General features: G+C 40.3%; 1 protein-coding gene across 1 annotated transcript in view; it reads right to left on the bottom strand.

Moving 5' to 3' along the window:
• The window catches only part of CTNNBL1 (catenin beta like 1), a 162,568-nt gene that overhangs the window by 64,489 nt on the left and 77,232 nt on the right, over positions 1-20,847 (bottom strand). The gene's annotated exons all lie outside the window — the stretch shown is intronic.

The following is a 20,847-nucleotide window of genomic DNA, read 5'->3' as shown; positions in this document are numbered from 1 at the left end:
TTGTTGCATATCATCTGACCACAGCCACAGTTTTATTTCTGGATTCTCAATTATATCCTGTTAATTTATTCCAGCAACATACTGTCTTGATTACCACTGCTTTCTAGTAACTTTTGAAATTGGCAATCCTACATTGTTCTTAGTTTTTCAAGACTGTTTGGCTATTCTAGGTCCCTTACAATCGATTCCACATGAATTTTAGGATCAGCTTATCAATTTCTACAATGAAGTCAGCTGGCATTTTGATAGGGATCATGCTGGATCCATAGATCTTTGGGGGAGGACTGCCATCCTCCATTTCTTAGCTCTTCTCTAATTTCTTTCAACAACGTTTTGTAGTTTTCAGGGTATAAATTTTGAACTTCTTTTGTTAAATGTATTCCTAGGTATCATACCCTTGATGCTGGTGTAAATGGAAGTCTCTTCACAGTCTCATTTTTTGGATTATTCATTGTAAGAGTACAGAAATAGGACTGATTTTTGTAACCTAATCTTTATAGTATTCTGCAACCTTGTTGAACTCACTTATTAGTTCTAACAATGTTCTGGTGGCTTCTTTAGGATCGTCTACGGACAAGATAACGTCATTTGCAAACAGACAGTTTTACTTCCTCCTTTCCAATCTGGATGCCTTTTATTTCTTTTCCTTACCTAACACCCTGGCTGGAACCTCCAGTCCAATGCTGAATGTACCTGGTGAAGTGGTGTCTGGTTGCTGATCTGGGCTCATCTTTTACCACTAAGTGTGATGTTGGCTATGGGTTTTTTGTAGCTGCTCCATATCAAAGGTGGAATAAATTCCTTTCTATTCCTAGTTTAGGTATTTTTATCATGACAGATATTAGGTTTTGCCAAATGCTTTTTGCATCTTATTATTTCTGTTTCTATTTTTCATGTTTCTTTCAGTTTTCCATAATGAATGTGCATTACTTTGAGAATTACGGGCATTAAATTATTTTCAAGGAAAAATACAAATGATTCTCCCCCTCAAGTCCAAAGGTCATAAAATAATTATGCCACTGTCTACTGCTCTTGCAAATAGCTTTCTAAGGAGTATAATTTTCTATAACCTTACAGTGTTTTCTTTAACACTCTATGAGATCGAGAGCAATAAGTCAGTCATTTCATATCTTGGTACACCTGGTAAATCAACCAACCAATCCAATATTCAATATTTACTGAGCACTTACTTAGTACTGTGATAGACATAAGAGAAAAACAAAAATTAAGACACGGCTTCTGCTTTCAAAAACATGTAAATCTATTTAGGGAGACTAAATTAATATGAAATAATCAGGTAAAAGTATAAGTCAGCAAATAACTTTTCCCCCCAATCTACGAACATTTACTGGAAACGTCTCATGTGACCAGGACAGATCGAGTCCAAGTCCTCATGGAGCTGACATTCTTACTGCAGGACATACGGAAAATTGAGGCACTTAATAGTGTTAAGTGTCGTGGAAATAATGCACTGTAGAAGAATGAATGAATGGAGAGGATATTTTGAGTTAGGTTACTAAAGAAAGCCTCATTAGGGGTAACATTTATATTGAGATCTGAGTGTTGAGATGAATTGGTCTTGTACGTTTTACAGGCAAAAACATGAAAGGCAGAAGGAACAGGAAGTTCAAAGGCCCTAAGGTGGAAATGGGTTGGCATGGGCAAAGAACAGACAGAGACGGGCATTTCTGAAGCATAAAGGAACAGTATTCCTGGCTCAGATCTGAGGGGAAACATGGGCTACATCAAAGGCCATGCCATCTTGTCCTATATGACACAATAAGGCCTCCGAGTAAAGAGCTGGCTCTAGGAGTTAAGACAATAGAATTCACCATGTTTGTTCTGAGACTGTTATGTGTTAGTTACTTTAGAAGGAGAGAGAAATTATGTATATTTGGGGGATTATAAGAAAAGGTAGATATGTATGTAAATATTTGAAAGCAGGTGAGAGAGTAAGAGGGATGACTGTGGGTTATTCCTAGTACAGGCTGGAGAAGGAAGTCCATCAGCTTCAGGGGAAAACAAGGGTAAAATTTTAAAAAATCATTACTTTTAAGAACATGGACAGTTCAGTCATGTTTTTAAGGTGTCAAGAAGCCAATGGTGATGAGGATACTAAAGATATAAAAGGGAAGGATGGACAGATGGAGTCAGGTGAGAGGAGGCAAGGCCGGACCAAAAAGGTGGTATTAACATAACCCAAAGCCCTTCACCCAGTTTCTCGCCTGAAAGCCAAAGAAAAGGAATCAGAAAGAACCTCCCTTGATAGTCTTTTGCAGAGGAAACACTATTAAGACATTGCATTGTTGGGGCACCTGGGTGGCTCAGTTGGTTAAGCATTCGACTTCAGCTCAGGTCATGATCTCACAGATTGTGAGTTTGAGCCCCACGTCAGGCTCTGTGCTGACAGCTCAGAGCCTGGAGCCTGCTTCAGATCCCCTGTCTCCCTCTGTCTCTGCCCCTTCCCCACTCATACACTGTCTCTCTCTCCTTCAAAAATAAATAAACATTAAAAAAAAAAAAAGACATTGCATTATTTAAGGGCTAATGATGACAGAGCATGCCTATCCTAGGTCAGACCAGCCAGACAACTTGGGGCCCATTGAGTTCAGAGAAGGAGAGTGGGTAAAAAGCTTGTTGATGGAGGCCCTTGGGGCTGGCCCATCCTGGCTCACCTGAGACTGTTCCATTTCTAGCACTGACGGCACTCCATCCCGGGAAACCTCTCCATCCCAGGCAACCCAAGACGGCCGGACATCTTACTTGGTGCTACCTCAAAAGACTACAGTGTACTGTGGTACATTTCACATTCAGCACCACTACTGAGTTTAAAAGAAAATGGTTACTACTGAGGATGTGCCTTCACGCAGCAGGCATGGCACTAGCTGCTAAGAATGACACGCTCCTTGTCTTTAAGCAATGTCGGGACACTTAAATAAAAATAATTTCAAAAGCCCAAAGCAGTAGAAATTAAGTCCCAGGAGGTGCAAGGTGGAGATAATTAATTTCATCTGGGAGAAGTCAGGGGAGGTGTCAAACGGACAGTAACATCTGAACTGAGTCTGAAGAGGGAGCGTTTGCCGGGCGGAGAGGGTGGGCAGCGCCACGCGTGGCAGTGTGCAGAAACAGCACGCGCCAAGGTACCGCAGGCAGCAAGAGCTTGCCACTTAGGGGACCAGAGGTAGCCATGCACGACCTGGGTTGGAAGATGACTAAGGAGAGACAGACAGAGGTCATGACAGGCTCCAGATGTGCTGCTGGGTCCCCAGGCTCCAGGCCATAGATGTTGAGAAGCCATGAAATGTCAGAAAAAAGGAGGACACTGGATGGACACACTCGAGCAGGCTAACTCGGGCAGCAGTGTGATGAAGGGGCCGAAGAGACAGAGCTTGGGGGCAGGGAGGTCAGTTAGGAGCCCTTGACAAGCATGTAAGTGAAAAATGACGAAGAGCTCTGAGTACCATACTGATACAAAAAAGGCACACTTGTGATACATGAAATCTTAAGCATCAGGAGCAGGGTAAACAGGGTTCCACATTCAGCAGGAAAGGTTTTTGTTTTGTTTTGTTTTGTTTTGTTTTGCACCAAGCTAAGTCTATCAGGAAACTAGACAAATAATGTATTTGTTTTCACTGTAGCTGGATTTTTTTTTTTAAATATTTTTATTTCTAGGAGAGAGAGAGAGAGAGACAGCGTGGGCAGGGGAGGGTCAGAGAGAGAGGGAGTCACAGACTCCGAAACAGGCTCCAGGCTCTGAGCTGGCAGTCAGCACAGAGCCCGACGCGGGGCTCGAACCCACGAACCGTGAGATCATGACCTAAGCGAAAGTCGGACGCTTAACCGACTAAGCCACCCAGGCGCCCCATCACTGTAGCTGGATTTAAGCATCATACTTTACAAACCTGAATTTGCAAAGGTCATGACTAGGGCAGATACTGATGGCAGCAGAAATTAGGAAACTGAGACATAACACCCTCATTGTTCAGTCACTCAGGAAAAGGCCTCCTGCAATGAATGATGGTCATGTTCCAGGGCACCTTCAGTTACCATGCTGCATACGTTTAAACCATTTCACGAATAACACAGAATTGGTGGAAATACTAAAGGTAAAAAGACTCTGATTTAGCCAAGTCCCGCTCTCTCTTTTTTCCTGCCTAAGCAAATTCAACAAACAAAAGATTTAAAAAGTAAAAGCCTTCTTCACAGAGGCAGGGTGAGACATGTTTAAAGGGGGCAGTAATTGCATATTGATCACCATTTAGGCAAGCAGCATGGAGGTGAACTTCAGAATATTCATTGGGCTTAAGTTCAGGCTTTTAGCAATCAATAGCTGTTTGGCCTGACTTTCTTGGGTTGACTTTATTTGAAATATTTATTCTACTGGAGGACAAGTAGTTTATCTTAGTCTTGTCTGGGTTCATCGGGTTGTCGATCACGCCAGGACCAAAGTGAAGGCTAGCCTCTATAAAAGTGGGTGGTTGTGGGAAATGACAGTCATCTACGCGCCTCATTCTGCCAAAGTGGACCTTCTGAGGAAGAGGAAGGGATGGGGAGAGGGCAGTTCCCAGTGTTGTTTTAATTAGCTTGTTCTTCTTTATTATACAAGAATGCTTTTACAGTGAGCATTCATTCTGAGTATACTTTTCTTCTGTTCATGTGTTCTTTCATCAAATATTTATGCGATGCCTCAACAGGTGCCCGATAGAAGTTGAGGACACACAGGCAGGCGCAGCTCATGTCTGTGAGGGGCTCAGTTCACAGGTGAGACAGATACGCAGACAATGGGTATACCGAGAAAAGCCAAGCACCACAGTGGACGTTTTGGTCTACAAAGCAGAACAGGAATGTGGGAAGGAGGGCTGCCTCACAAAGGAAATGATGCCGGGACGGAGCTTCCCTGGATGGCTTTTCTCAGACAGGCAAGAAGGGAGAGGGGATTTCAAGCAGCAGGAGACAACAGCATGCATGAAGACACAAGGAGGCGCAGACGTTCAGGGAAGTGGTGCGTGGAGTGGCTGGAATACAAAGAGGGGCAGCAGCAAAGAAGCCTGCTGACTTTGTGTATGAGAAAGTTCACACTTGCCACACTGGATCGAACAGCATTGGTGGTGGTGGGGTGCAGAAGAAAGGGGGGAGACATACCATAGGCAGAGATGGGCAAAGGAAGGACAAAGGACAAAGGAATGACAGACTAGGAGGGGAAAGGACTGAATTCAGATTGAACCTGAGGTGCCTATGAAACATGGCACTGATGCCCAGCTCAAACTTACAGGGCTGAAGTCCAGCAATGATATCAAAAATAGGGGGAAGTTCGGAAAATTAAATCTATAGGCAGTGTCTAAATCAATGGTGTGAATAAGGCTACCCTGAAGGGGAGCAGATAAAAGGGATGGAACCCTGGAGGAAAGTTACTTGAAGGACAAGTAAAAGAGGTAAAGTCCACTCCCTGCCTAACCAAAAGAGACTGATGAATGAAAAAAAAAGAGGTGACAGGCAGTCTTTAAAAGATACTGTGAACCAGAAACTGATCCCACAAGAAACTTCAATAATGCCCTATGAAGTCACTATCATTTGCTTTACAATGTACAAGATAAAGTTCACTTCCTTTTAGCTCCCAAAATACAAGATGACTTTTCAGGATCCAGGATTTCTATGAATTAGACCATGAGATCAATGAAACTAAATTCATGGCTGCTCTCCTGCTATAGTGCAAAAAAACCCTGGTGCTCTGGGAGATGGTAAGATATTCCACCACTAAAATAGAATAATGGTGGTCATCTACGTTCTAGACACAGTTTTTACAATTTTCCATTTCAATTCTCATCCATTTTTCATAAACTGCTGGTACCAGCCACTACTTGACTGCCTGCGCCAGAAAACAAAACAAATATGTGGAAAACAGAGGGTCAGATTTTGGTTTGTGGCACAAAGGTGGGCCAGTTATGCAGAGAAACCTCTCACACCTGGGCTGAGTGACAGTATCGTAAGATGAACAGTCAGTGACCAAAACCTAGGGCTCTAAAGAGCACTGGCTAGGGGTGCCTGGGTGGCTCAGTTGGTTAAGCGTCCAGCATCGGCTCATGTCATGATCTACAGTTCGCGGGTTCGAGCCTCGCGTCGGGCTCTGTGCTGACAACTAGCTCAGAGCCTGGAGCCTGTTTCAGATTCTGTATCTCCCTCTCTCTCTGACCCTCCCCTGCTCGTGCTGTCTCTCTCTCACTCTCTCAGAAATAAATAAAACATTAAAATAAATAAATAAATAAATAAAATTGTAAAAAAAAATAAAAAAATAAAGAGCACCAACTGGCAAACTTTATGTAAAGGGCCAGACAGAAAATACTCTAGGTTTCATGGGCCATTATGATTTCTGTAGCATCTTTTCCTGTGTGTTTGTGTATGTTTTAAAATACATACGACCCTTTAAAGATACGAAAACCACTCTTGGCTGGCTGGTCCTAGGAAAACAGGCCTCAGCCAGATTTGTTCCACAGCCGTTAGTTGCCAACCCCTAATAAAGAGGATCAACAAAGTTCAAATCTGGTTCTTCAAAAATACCAATAAAACTGACAAAAATTTGGCAAGAGTGATCTAAAAAAAGAGAAAAGACACACACACAAACCAGTAACGGGAATGAACAGAAGGAGAAAACACTACAGATACAGCAGATATTAAGACAACAGAGCAGAAGGAATAATTGCATGCCAAAAACTTAAAAACTGGCGAAATGGACAAACTCCTAGAAAAATTTGAATTCCCCCAAATGACTCTACAAAATAAGAAAGGGTCTATAACCATTCAGAAAATGGAATCAGTGGTTTAAATCTCCTCTAAAAGAAAATGTAAAGTCTAGAAGCAATCACTATTAAGTTCTACCAAACATTCAAGAAGGAAATAATTCCACTGTTATTTAAACTCTTATAGAAATCAGGAAAATAAGGAATATTATTCAACTCATTTAATAAAGCTAAAACAAAAAAAAAATAACCTCTGATACCAAAACCTTTCTCAGATTAAACTTACAGGCCAATCTTACTCAGGTATAGGTATAAAATTCCTAAATAAAATACAGAATCCAAGAAAACACACACACACACACACACACACACACACACAGATGGGCTTCTTCCAGGAATACAAGATTAGTTCAACATCAGAAAATCCATTCATTTTTCCTTTACCATTAAAAAACCACCTCGAGGGGCGCCTGGGTGGCTTAGTCGGTTGAGCCTCCGACTTTCGCTTAGGTCATGATCTCGCGGTTCGTGGGTTCGAGCCCCACGTCGGGCTCTGTGCTGACTGCCAGCTCGGAGCCTGGAGCCTGTTTCAGTCTGTGTCTCCCTCTCTCTCTGACCCTCCCCTGCTCACGCTGTCTCTCTCTCTCTCCTAGAAATAAATAAAACATTAAAAAAAAAAAAAAAAAAAACCACCTCGATAAATGCAGAAAAAGCATTTTAAAAAACTGATTGATTATATAAGATCTGTGACATTAGAAAGAGAAGCCATTAATCTGATAAATGCTATCTCCAAAAAAACTCAAAACAAACATTATACTCAATAAAATATACTCCTTTTAACATCAGGAGTAAGACAAGTTTGCCCTTGATCATTACTCCTTCCTATTCAACACTGCATAAGAAGTCATCACTAGTAATTTTTTAAAAAAATGTTTATTTACTTTTGAGACAGAGAGAGAGACACACAGATAGACAGACAGACAGACGTGGGGCTCAAACTCACAAACTGTGAGATGACATGAGCCGAAATCAAGAGTTGAACACTTAACCCACTGAGCCACCCCAGTGCCCCATAGCTATTAAAATTTAAAACACACACACACACAAATTATTAAAATGAAATGTGACAGAAAATAATCTTGTTCCCATCTATTAACTTTCTACTCCCTAAAAGAAGCAAATAGCTAGAGGTTTGCTACTAAAAGCTTAACAACTAGCTCCCCAGGAAAGAAGTGATTTGTTGTGTTTTCCTACTTACATGGGGTAAATACTCCTACCACAGCTGATTTCAGGTTGCCAATGTGATACCACTAACCATGGGGTTGGAAAGAGAGATGTATAGTCCGCTTTCATGAGCCTATATGAAGTAGCTCAAACATATCACTGTTTATACATCCTTCCACCCACTATAGACTTCAAGCATGGCCATGTGACTTTTTATGGCCGATAAAATCTAAGTATAAATGACATATGTGTCTTTAGAGGAGAAGTTTTAAGATTTATTGCATTATTCAGTCTTTTCTCTCTGCCACAACAAAGTCATGTCTCAGAGATTGCTATTCCTTTAACGTGAATCCCAAAATAAAGACATGGAGCAAAGCTTCAGATGGCCACGGACGGATGTATCAGGAGTGAAAAATAAACATCTGTCACCGAAAATCCTTGAGATTTCAGAGTTGTTACTACAACAAAACCAGACTGATACATGACATAGCAAAGTTGCTTAATGTAAGATCAATACATGCAAGTTAATTGTATTACTCTCCACTAGCAAGAAATAGTATGAAAATGTACATTAGAAAGTATTTTAAAAAATACATAATATGCTCTTGGACTTCGACTTTGGGCCAAGATGGAGTAACAGGGACTAAATTTATATCCCCTCTCACACCCAAAACAATGAAAAGACAAAACATACAAAAGCATGGTTTTTGAACACTTGACATCAGGTAGCACGAAGACAGTGTTCCCTGAGAGAGGGAAACACATGCCATGAGCCCAGCGAGCTGCTTGCACAGTTTCCAGGCCTCCGAGCAGGGAGGAGACACAGTGCAGATGAGGGGACACCGATGAAGGCGAGTTCATAGGGCAGAGTACCAGACCCATAGGGCAGCCACTGGGCAGAGCTGCACAGGGATCTGCAGAGGACCCTCTCTGCCAGAGTCCTCAGTTGAGTACTTACCAGAACATGCACGTGAGGAAACTACCCATGGCTAGGAAGGAACCACCTGAGAGAAGAAGGGGGAAACAATGCCCAGTGCTCACCAAGGGCCAGCAATAGTTTGTGATCCCACCAGCGGGAGTGGAAAACCTTTCTGAATTCAGGTGTATCAGGTGGAGCACTAAGGAGGGCACTGTTTCAGTCCTTCAGTCCTGAGGCAAAATCAGCCACAGACTAAAGGCTAGTCTGGTCCCACCTAACAGAGCTTAAAAGTAGGCCTCCAGAGGAGCAAACTACTCCCAGTAACTTTACTCTATCCTAGAACAAAGCTCAATTATATTTATAAGGAGATGGACACACCCACACCCACACACACACCTAGCATCCAACAAGGTAAAAGTTACAGTATCTTAATTTCAGAAAACAATTAACAGGCATTTAAAGATGCAGGAAAACATTAACCATAAAGAGGAGAAAAATAATAAAAATAACAGTGACAATAGAATCAGAAGACAGGACATTAAAAGTTATTATTGATCTAGTCAAGAAGGTAGAAAAAAGCTTCTAGAAACCAGGAAAAGCTAACTAGAAAGAGGGAAAATACCTAGAGAAGAAAAATACAATGTCTGGTGAAAAATACACTGGATGAGGAAAAGTACAGAAGAGTGAGCTTGAATACATAACAATAGAAACTATCTAAAATAAAATACGGAAAGAAAAAACAGACTGAAAAAAATTAACAGATTACCAGGGAATTGTGGTTGGACAACTTTAAACAGCCTGATATACATGTAACTGGAGTTCTGGAAAGGAGGATATGGGCAGAAAAAAATATCTGAAAATACAATGATTGAAAAGATTTCCACATTTGATGAGAAATGTAAACCCACAGACCCAAGAAGCTCAATGAACCTCAAACACAAGAGACATGAAGAAAACTATATCAAGGTACATCGTAAGCAAACTATTCAAAATCAGGGAGAGAAGATCATAAAAAGATCCAGAAAAAAAGAGACACATCACACACAGGAAAACTAACACAAGCAACCCAGAAGACAGGAAACAACACTCTTAAGAGAATTTAAAGAACATCCCCCACAAACAAGTAACAAAGAATGCTATACCTGGTGAAAATATCATTTTAAGGTGAAGGCAAATATTTTTTCAGACATACCCAAGTTGACAAAAGTCATCACCAGCAGATCAGCAGTACAAGAGATGTCAAATGAAATCGTTTGGAAAGAAAGAAACTGATACAAGATAGAAATCTAAATCTACAGAAGAATGAAGAGCACTGGCAATGGCTAATGTGTTCGTAAGAATAAAATACTTTTTTCTTACTTTAAAAAGTCTCTTTAACACACGATTGATTATTTATGAGGCGCCTTGGGAGTTTAGAGGGTTAAGCATCCAACTCTCAATTTTGGCTCAGGTCATGATCTTTTGGTTTGTGAGATCAAGTCCCACATCAGGCTCTGGGGTGTCAGTGCTTGGGATTCTCTCTCTCTCCTCTCTCTGCCACACCCCCTGCTTTTGTGTGCACATGCATGTGCGTGCACGCGCTCTCTCTCTCAAAAAAATAAACATTAAAAATAAAAAAATTAAATAAAAATTAATTGATTATTTAAACAAAAGATAAGCAATATGTATTGGAATTTATAACAACAAAAGCAAACAACAACAAAAGCAAAAAAACCAGGAGGGAGAAATGAAAGTTTACTGTTGCAAAGTTCTTACACTACAGATGAAATAGTATACACTACTTGAAGATGGACTGTGATAAATTAAAGATGTATACTATAAATTTGAAAATAACCACTAAAAAAGCAAAGAAAAAGAGCTAAGAAGCCACCTGAGAAAATAACATGGACTAATACAAAAATGTTAATCTAAAAGAAGGCAGATGAAGCAAAAAATGGGACCAAAAAAAGAGATGAGAAAAACAGAACAACCTGCAAGGGGGTAGATGTAAAGTCAATCATAAACCACCATATCAAGGGTCATATTAAATGTAAATGGCATAAACATCTCAATTAAATGGCAGCAATTGTTATGGGGTAGATAAAGAAGACTCCAATGTACAATGCTCACAAAAAAAGCCACATTTTAAATATAAAGACATAGGGATGTCTGTGTCTGGGTGGCTCAGTTTGTTAAATGACCAACTATTGATTTAGGCTCAGGTCATGATCTCACGGTTTGTGAGTTCGAGCCCCACGTCAGGATCTGTGCAATTAGTGTGAAGCCTGCCTGGGATTCTCTGTCTCCCTCTCTCTCTGCCCTTCCCCTGCTCTCTCTCTCAAAATACATATACTTCACAAATATAAGTAAAAAAATAAATATAAAGACACATAGGCTTGCAGATGGCTATCTTCTCACCATGTCCTCACAGGGCTCTTTTCTGTGTGCACACCCTCCTAATGTCATCCCTTCCTCTTCTCATAAGACCGCCAGTTCTACTATATTAGTGGCTTATTCTTATGACCCTATTTAACCTTAATTACCATCTTGAAGGCTTCCTTGGGAATTAGGGCATCAACATATGAACAGAGAAGGCCTAAAAATTTGTTTCATGATAGATGGTAAAAGATATACTATGCTTATACTAATCAAGAGAAAGCTGTGGTGGCTATATTAATATCAAACAAAGTAGATTTCAGATCAAATAACATTATCAGGGATAAAGAGAGTCATTTCATAATGATAAAAGACTCAATTAAGCAAAACAGCATATACCCCTAAATGTTTAGCCACCTAAAAGAATTTCAAAATACATAAAGCAGGGTGCCTGGGTGGCTCAGTCGGTTGGGCGGCTGACTTTGGCTCAGGTCATGATCTCATGGTTCATGGGTTCGAGCCCCACGTCTGGCTCTGTGCTGACAGCTAGCTCAGAGCCTGGAGACTGTTTCAGATTCTGTGTCTCCCTCTCTCTCTGACCCTCCCCTGCTCATGCTGTCTCTCTCTCTCAGAAATAAATAAAACGTTAAAAAAATTAAGAAAAAATACATAAAACAAAAACTGATAAAACTCAAAGGAGAAATAGACATACTCACAATTATAGTCAGAGGTTTCAACACCCCTTTTAATAATAGATAGAATAAGTAGACAGAAATGTTTAAGGATATATAAGGCTTGAACCTCAGCATTAACCATTTACAGAACATTCTTTCCAAGTGCACAAGGAGTATCAAACAATACAGACTATATTCTGGGCCCAAAACCAGTATTAATAAATTTAAAAGGATTCAAAACATATAAAGTATGTTCTCTGGCCACAATGGTATTAAAGTAGAAATAAAAAACAAAGACATTTGGGAAATCTCCAAATATTTGGAAACTAAATAACACACTTCTAAGTAACTCATGGGCTAAGGATGAAATCAAAAGAAATCAAAGTATTTTGAACCGAAAATACAATATATCAAAATGTGGGGGCACCTAGGTGGCTCAGTCGGCCAAGGGTCTGACTTTTGACTTTGGCTCAGGTCATGCTCTCACAGTTGTGAGATCAAGCCCCGCCTCAGGCTCCGTGCTGAGCGTGGAACCTGCTTAAGATTATCTCTCCCTTTCCTTCTGCTTCCTTCCCCACTCATGCTTATGTGTGCAAACTCTCTCTCTCAAAAAAAAAAAAACTAAATAAAAGAAAGTGTATAACAAGGCATAAAGCAGCAATAAGGGGCAAATTTATAGCATCATATGTTAAAAAAAGATCTCAAATAAAGTCTCAAATTCCCATCCTGAGAAATCAGAAAAAGAATACCAAATTACGCCGCAAGTAATCAAAAGAAAAAAGAAATGATCAGAGCAGAAATCATGGACATAGGGGGAAAAAAACAAACCCAGAGATAAATCAATCAGAAAAACCTGACTCTCTGATAAGATCAACAAAATTGACGGGGCGCCTGGGTGGCTTAGTCAGTTAAGCGTCCGACTTTCGCTTAGGTCATGATCTCGCGGTTCGTGGGTTCGGGCCCCGCGTCGGGCTCTGTGCTGACTGCCAGCTCGGAGCCTGGAGCCTTTCAGTCTGTGACTCCCTCTCTCTCTGACCCTCCCCTGCTCACGCTGTCTCTCTCTCTGTCTCCTAGAAATAAATAAAATATTTAAAAAAAAAAAAAAAAAAAAGATCAACAAAATTGTTAGCCAGACTGATTAGGAAAATAAAGAAGGCATCAATGGCTAACACTGGGAATAAGGGAGGGTATATCACTACAGATTCTATAGATTTAAAAGGATAATAAGGGAATATTCAAGCAACTTTATGCCAATAAGTTTGTCCACTAAAATAAAGTGAATCCTTGAAAGACACTGACTACCTAAGTTTACTCAAATAGAAAAAAATAAAAATCAATGGAACAAATTTAAAAATTGTATTTCATCAAAATTTAAAATTTTTCAAAAGACTACTTTATGAAAATGAAAAGGTAAGTTATGGGCTGAAATAAAATATTTGTAAAACATAAACTTGCGTGGCTCAGTTAGTTAAGTATCCTACTCTTGATTTCAGCTCAAGTCATGATCTCACAGTTTGTGGAGTCAAGCCCATCGAGCTCTGCACTGACGGAGTGGAGCCTGCTTGGGATTCTCTCTCTCCTTCTCTCTCTACTCCTCCCCTGTCTGCACACGAAGGTGTGCTCCTTCTCTCTCAAAATAAACATTGAAAAAAAAATTTTCAATTTTTTGTATCTGACAAAAGATTATATTTATCATATAAAGAACTGTTATAATTCAACAATAAGACAAACAATCCGTCCCCCCCAACCAAAATGGGCAAGAGACTGAACAGACACCACTGAAGAAGACATGTTGGTGGCAAATAAATACATGAAAAGGCAACCAACATCATTAGCCACAAGGGAAATGCCAATTTATTTACAAGTTTATTTTTTGAGAGAGAGAGAGAGCGAGTGCGCATGAGCAAGGGAGTGGGGGTGGGGCAGAGGATCCAAAGCAGGCTCCGTGCTGACAGCAGAGAGCCCAATGTGGGGCCCGAACTCACAAACCATGAGCTCATAACCTGAGCTGGAGTCAGATGCTTAACCAAATGAGCCACGCAGGTGCCCTGGGAAATGCAAATTAAAAGCACAAGACACCTATACATACCCACTCAAATGACTAAAACAAAAAACAGTGACCATACCTAGTATTAGTGACGGTGTGGAGCAAATGGAAGTTTCATACACTGCTGGTGGCAATAGAAACATGGTATAGTTATGACAATTTTGTAAACAGACTGATAGTGTCTTAAAAAGTTAACCATACACCTATTATATGACCCAGATATGCAACTCATAGGCATTTATCCAAGAGATATTAAAAATACATGCACCCAAAGATACGTACCTGAATATTCATAACATTGTTTATAAGCGAAAAAAACTGGAAGCCCAAATGTCCATCAACAAGTGAATAAGCAATCTGTGAAATATTTATAAAATGGAATGCTACCCAGCAAAGAAAAAGAACTGTTGACACACATGGAATGAATCTCAAAATAATTATAGTTGGTTAAATATGCCAGACCAAAAAAAAGAGTACATACTGAATGACTCCATTTGCATAAAGTTCTAGAAAATGCAAACCAACCTATAATGGTCAGAAAGCAAATCAATGGTTGCCTGGAGACGTGAGGTGGAGGGAGAGGAGTTATGGATTACCATGGGGTACAGGGACACATTGGGTATGACAGATATGCTTGCTGCCATGCTTGTGCTAATGGTATGGCAGGTCTACACATACAGCAAAACTTATCAAATGGCATACTTTAAATATGTGCAATTTACGCCGGAATGATGAATACCTATGAAGTCTGATGGAAGGGCTCAGGCAGGTCCTTCACCATTTCCTGCCAAGTAATCTTGCTTCAGTTTAATCTGCCTTCTCAGCCCACAGCACTTTCCATTTATGAAGAGGTAACGCCAGCCTGGAGGGCTGTTGGAAGGATTACTTTGTGCTCTGAAGCGTTTTTCTGGTTCCCAGAGAACAGGTGCAAACACTATTCTCCGTCGAAGAAAGAATGGTAATATTCAGTGAGTGGAGAAAGGAAACACTTGCTTGTTGGACAAATTAACCAGCAAGATATATGTGTGCAGCTTGGGGCACAGACCCTATACAGCCCCATCAGGAAGCACAGCCAATTTCTAAAACGTTTGCATGATTCTTTTGCTTTTGCAGTTGAATCCCAGAGACTGAAAGTCCAAAGAAAAGGCTCTAGCTCACCAAAACAAACAACAAAAATCGGTGAAGGGCCACAAGGATAAAAATGCAATCGCGTTTGGCCCTTCACAAGTGGATGAGGAACAAAACCAATACGAAACAGGCTAAGAAGCAAGGGAGTAAAATTTCTTCCAGGTTTAAAGGAGTTCCCCAGGCTGGCCTACCTACCTTTACGCTCTGGTACAAGCTCACAGTCCAGAACCGGGCCTGCAGTTGCTCACTGTGCACATGACATACCATTGTCATTTTATTTACGTTCTTTGTCAGAGATGATTTTCTTTAGATTAAGGAAAATCTTACTGAAAAGCCTCAGAGGGAAAAAAAATTGGTGGTTCCTAAAGAGATGTGTCTATGTAGCCTTCTCTTTCTTTCTTCTTCTTCTTTTCTTTTTTTTTTTTTGGTCTACACAGTTAATAACCAAGATGGGTTCACTGTGTTTCTGCTACACAACCCCAAGCTGTATCGGTACACATCCCTTGGGATCTCAGTGGTCTCTTCTCTTTCTAACTGGAACAGGGTTTTACAACAGAAGTAATAAGCTTCATGTCAACATTTTCAAGGAAACTGACAATGTAATTCTTCTGTCTCCCACTGGCTTTGTTGTTTCTTAAAGAACACTGAACCATGTGAAGCAAGGACATCCTGTTACAAAGTGCTTTGCAGTGGCAAGAAGCAAATGATCTGGAGTACAGTCTATAATTAAAGCTGATATATTGAAATCCTCTATTTGCAGCAAGTATCTTACCAAAGACAGGCATCTGTAATCAAGAACATAGAAATGGCAAACTAGTCTCCATCCAGGGAGCAACGAGGGCATTTATAGGTCAATCCTCAAGTCCGGATAAATTCTAAAAGGGCCATCCCCCATAAGTATAAGTTGGTCTTTTTTTTTTTTTTTTTTAAGTTTATTTATTTATTTTGAGAGAAAGAGAAAGCTAAGGAGGGGCAGAAAGACAGGGGGAGAGAATCCCAAGCAGGCTCTGCAATCTCAGAAACCATGATCATGACCTGAGCAGAAATCAAGAGTCGAAGCTTAAACGACTGGGCCACCCAGGTGCCCCAAAGTTAGTCTTATTTCTGTGAATTGGACTCTCTGAATCTGATCATCCTGTTAAACTGCACAATAAAATGTGACTTCCCTAATTTTTCTTTTGTCTCAACTACCTGACTACAAAAATACCACTTGGTTTCATTATTCCTATCTTAACCCTTCCGCTGCCAGCCAACGACCGTGCAAACATCCTCACTGTAGTGGAATTCTGGACCAGCAAAGCAAAAGAATGAGGCCAAGCTACCTGACCCACAAGGAGAGGTACTGTCTCCACCAGGGGAGTGCAGACAATATATACACAGCATATACTGCCCATATATCTTTTCTCTTTCCTATGAGGATCATATGACTAAATGAGAAATTCCTTTTGGGGGGGGTTCCTATACTCTAAGATGGCTAGCTGCTGCTGCTTCCACAGCATGAGTTCCATTTTTAAATATCACCTCAACACTCTTTTCTTTTCCAAAATGTCTTCATCTGTCCTTTGACAGAGAAAAAACAAAAAACAAAAAGCTTTTTTTTTCTTATTGATTCTGTCAAGCACTGTAAAGTCCAAACACGCTTAACACAGGAGTGAAAAAGAGTCACCCGACAACTAAACTAGCACCTGGTGGGAAGGCAAGGCAGAGGACAAAGGCCTGTCCGGAAAGGGCAAAGAGGCAGGAGACGCCCTTTACAGTTCCTACAAACAAATGCCGAGAGATACAAACCTGCATGAAGGAATTTCTCTGGACCTCGAGTAGAAAGGTTGTGAGAAATGAATGCCTCGGCCATAACCCTGAGATACCTAGGAGGCTGGTGGAAGAAGAGCGTTGAGAGGTTCAAGTATCCCAAAGGGGGATCAAGTGAAGTGCGGACACTTGTGTCGGCTTCGGTTCTGTTCCGCAGCACAGCCCAGGCCAAACGGGGCAGCGAGCCCAGGGCACCAGCTGATGCCCAGCTTCTCTGGAGCCTTGAAGATGAGGTTCACAACCACCCTGGGGCCTATGTTGTGTTCTTCGGGCGTTAAAAAAATCTGATGGAGAAAAACTGCACTAAATATACGTAGGCAGAAGACTGAGCTCTCAGCTATATGGCTTTTACTAACTCACTCCTCATTCTTTGGGTCTATGCATGGGGTTTGCTAGAAATTCTACAAACCAATGATTTTAAACAGCAAAAATGTTTCTCAGATCTTTCTCATTCATTTAGAAGAGATTTGCTGGGAACCTAATGTGTATCTGTGGCTAGGCACTGGGGACACAAAGAGGGTGACGACCGAGTTTCTGATCTCAAGGGTCCTAGGGTCAGAGACAAAAGATGCCTACCATGCAGGATGACAAGTGCTCCCACAGAGGAAAGCACAGGATGCTAGAGCCTAACCCTCAGCATCTGACAGCGGGTGGCTGGGTGTGAGGACTGGGCTGGGGAAGTGACTTAGGGGGAGAGGATTCTTAAATAAATTTAGCTTAATCATCAAGTGTTGAGGAGGACAGGGAGCAACTGGAATGCTCATACCTTGCTACGGAGAGGATCTAAAATGATACAATCACTTTGGCAAACAGCTTGGTAGTGTCTAATATTGAACTTACATTTCCAATATGACCTAGTCATTCCACTGCTAGGTATTTACCCTAGAGAAATGAAAATACATGTTTCTCTAAAGACTTTTAAGCAGCTTTATTAACAAATAGCAAGACACTGGAAACAACCCAAATGTTCACCTATGATAGGCGAATAATAAAAAAACAGACGTACCGGGATGCAAAAATATAATGGAATACTACAAACTCGAACAAGAACCAGACTACTGATAGACGCAAAATGAGAAAATCTCAAAAACAATCTGTTGAGTGACACAGGCTAAACAAAACACGAACTAAATGAATTCAAATTTAAAAACTGGTACTTGATTCAGTCATTAGGAAACATTTAAGTCTGTTTGGAGAAACTCAGGTATGGGAATCTACTCTTTCAGCTGCAAACTGTATGAAATCTAAACACAAAGCAAGTACTTTATGAGAATTTAGTGCTGAGCTGAGACGTAAATACGCACTAGACTGCAAGGACCAAGGATGAAAAAAAGTAGCTCAAGAATGCTTTTTATCGATTATCTGTCGAAATGATTTTTAATGTATTAGGTTAAATAAAATACATTATTAAAATTAATTGTTTCTTTTAACCTTTTTACCATGCTACTACAAAATATAAACCAATATATCTGGCTTGCATTCTATTTCTATTGGACAGGGCCATTTTATATTTTCTTTGCGTTGAAAACAAAGATGCATTCAGCTGTCAAAATTAAAACTGTACGCTTAAAATGGGTGTGTCTAATTGTAAATAAATTATGCTTCAATAAAGTTAAAAAATATTAAATTGGGTACTATATACCTTTGCATGGGTGTGTAATATGTGTGTGTGCATAAATGACTATCTTGCTGATGACCTTTCCTTACCAAAAATTAGAAACGTAAAGAAACAAATTCACAGACACACAAACTAGTAAGAGGAACAGTTCATTTAACGCATTCAATTATACTACAATTATTTAGTGTCAGCCTGCCATTCTAGCAATGGCTGCCTATGTATACTTAGTGCTTTTTTCCTCCAAATCCTGTCTTGTTCCTCTGTGTCAGCCTAGTACTTAACACAGTAAGTTAACACAGTACTTTGCCGGTATTTTAACAGCTACAGAATTGTCCCAGACACTTTACATATAGTGTAATTTCCACAAAATTCCTGAAAATTTGGCATTGTTATTCCCATTTTTCAGATGAAAAACTGAGGTCAGAGGTCAAAAGGGTTAGAAAAACTCACCAAATATCCAGAACTAGTAAGTGAAAGAGCAATGTTCCAAGTCTACATGGACCTCAACTCCAAAGCCCGGTCTTCTATGCGGTCCCACACTGCCACCTTTCCAGGTGGACATTTCATGACCGCTGAATGCCTGAATCACAGTAAAGAGGGGCAACAGAAACACAGACATCTTCCTGAACGTCTAGAGTTATAACCTCCAAGTCCTGAACGGGCTTCTCTCTAGATGGAGAGCACCCTGGCAGCTCCTGCTAGGAGATCAGGATGAATCTAGTAGGGAAAAAAATTCCCTCCCAATTACACTGTCCATTTGGGAGTCTGAAGAAGAAAAAGAACACAGAACAAAGAACATGGGAAAGAGAAAAAAAAAAGGAATGCTGAATCTGCTAAAAAATAAAAAAAGCTAGTTAATGCAAGAGAATTAATCTAAAAGTAACTTCAGCATTCAAAAATGAGAAGTTGGGAGATCCTACAGAGGTACAGTTTCTAAGGCTCTGGGAGCACCTTCTTAATTAGGCTCCCAGAATCTCAGCATTCCTGTTTGAATAATCCATATTTCTGGTTATTTATTCAGCTCCCCACTGCTGCACATTACCAAGCCATATGCTACAGGAATACATCACTTCATATTTGCGCTCAACCATCCAAAGACGCTGGCAGTTCAGACCTTTAAGAAGCTTAGGGAAAAGTCCCTGTAGAGTACAGTTTTAAGGTTAGAAGGCTCAGGAAGCCAAATGCATTTTCTTTATATGCTATTTACTCGAGAGAAGGTGGGTCATTTCAACAAAAGGACAGGCAATTAGAAGGGTAAAGGAGATAAACAAACAAAAGACTCAAGAGAGTAAAGCTAGCAAAAATCAGCTGAACACTAAAGGCTTCCGAACAATTCCAATGGCCCTCTCTGCACTTTAAAATAGATTTTTTAAAGCAATCCCACACAGGAAGATTTCCAATCAATCCAAGGTCTGGTACACACCAGACACACAAAAAGGTCTACTGTGCCCCCACCCAGCCTTATGCAGGCCTTTACAGAGGAGATATTTTAGAAACATATCTGGTGATAATCTTACATACAAAATAGTTTTAAGCAAAAGCATGGTCATCATTGAATCTGTTACAATATCAAAACAATGGAAATAGTCTCAATATCACCGAAAGAATGCTAAGAAAGCTCTATCTCCTTAGAGTCTGTGATGCAGTTGTTGCAAATTCTCACAAACATCACGTCTCAGCACGGGAAATGCCATGTTTCAAAAGTTTAAAAAGAAAGAGTATAGAAAATTACCTGTGTGACAGGACTAAAAAACTGGTAAAAACAAAATAATTACAGAAAAAAAAGCGTGAAAGAAGCGAAACATCCAAAGCTGGGTCATGTTTGGGTGGCAGACCTACTTTTTCAGCTTCTTGGAGGCAGGAACCTGTCTTCCTCGTTTGGGTGAGCGCAGCCCTTAACAAAGTGTCTTTTAGCAGCAGCTCCACATGTCTATATTCTAAATTCTATTCAATAGATACATATATCAAATTTATATAAAAAAGACTTTTTAAAGAAACAGCTTCACAGAGTTTTCAATATACATGAATAGAAGTGTCAAGGCTGCCGACTCTAGGTCAGTTTCACAGAGTAATAATGATTCAGGTCTTCCAGCCACACAGACATGCTCTAGTGGCTCTCAGTTTGAAAAACAGTCCCTTGACCACACACCAGCCCTGTGTCTGGCTACCCACTACTCCCATTTCTCTACTACCTTTCCCAGACAGATTTCTCAAGAGTTAGTGATACAAGTTACCATCCATTACTTCCACCATGAGGAATCTGTGAAATATACTAACCATGATGTCCGCTTTAAATACTTTAAGGAATTAGAGCATAAATAAGAGGAAGATATATAAGG

The sequence above is a fragment of the Hyaena hyaena genome, unplaced genomic scaffold (assembly GCF_003009895.1).
Source record: "Hyaena hyaena isolate Hyena2069 unplaced genomic scaffold, ASM300989v1 scaffold_25, whole genome shotgun sequence".
Classification (NCBI taxonomy): domain Eukaryota; kingdom Metazoa; phylum Chordata; class Mammalia; order Carnivora; family Hyaenidae; genus Hyaena; species Hyaena hyaena.
This window is presented reverse-complemented; position numbering and strand designations above follow the sequence as displayed.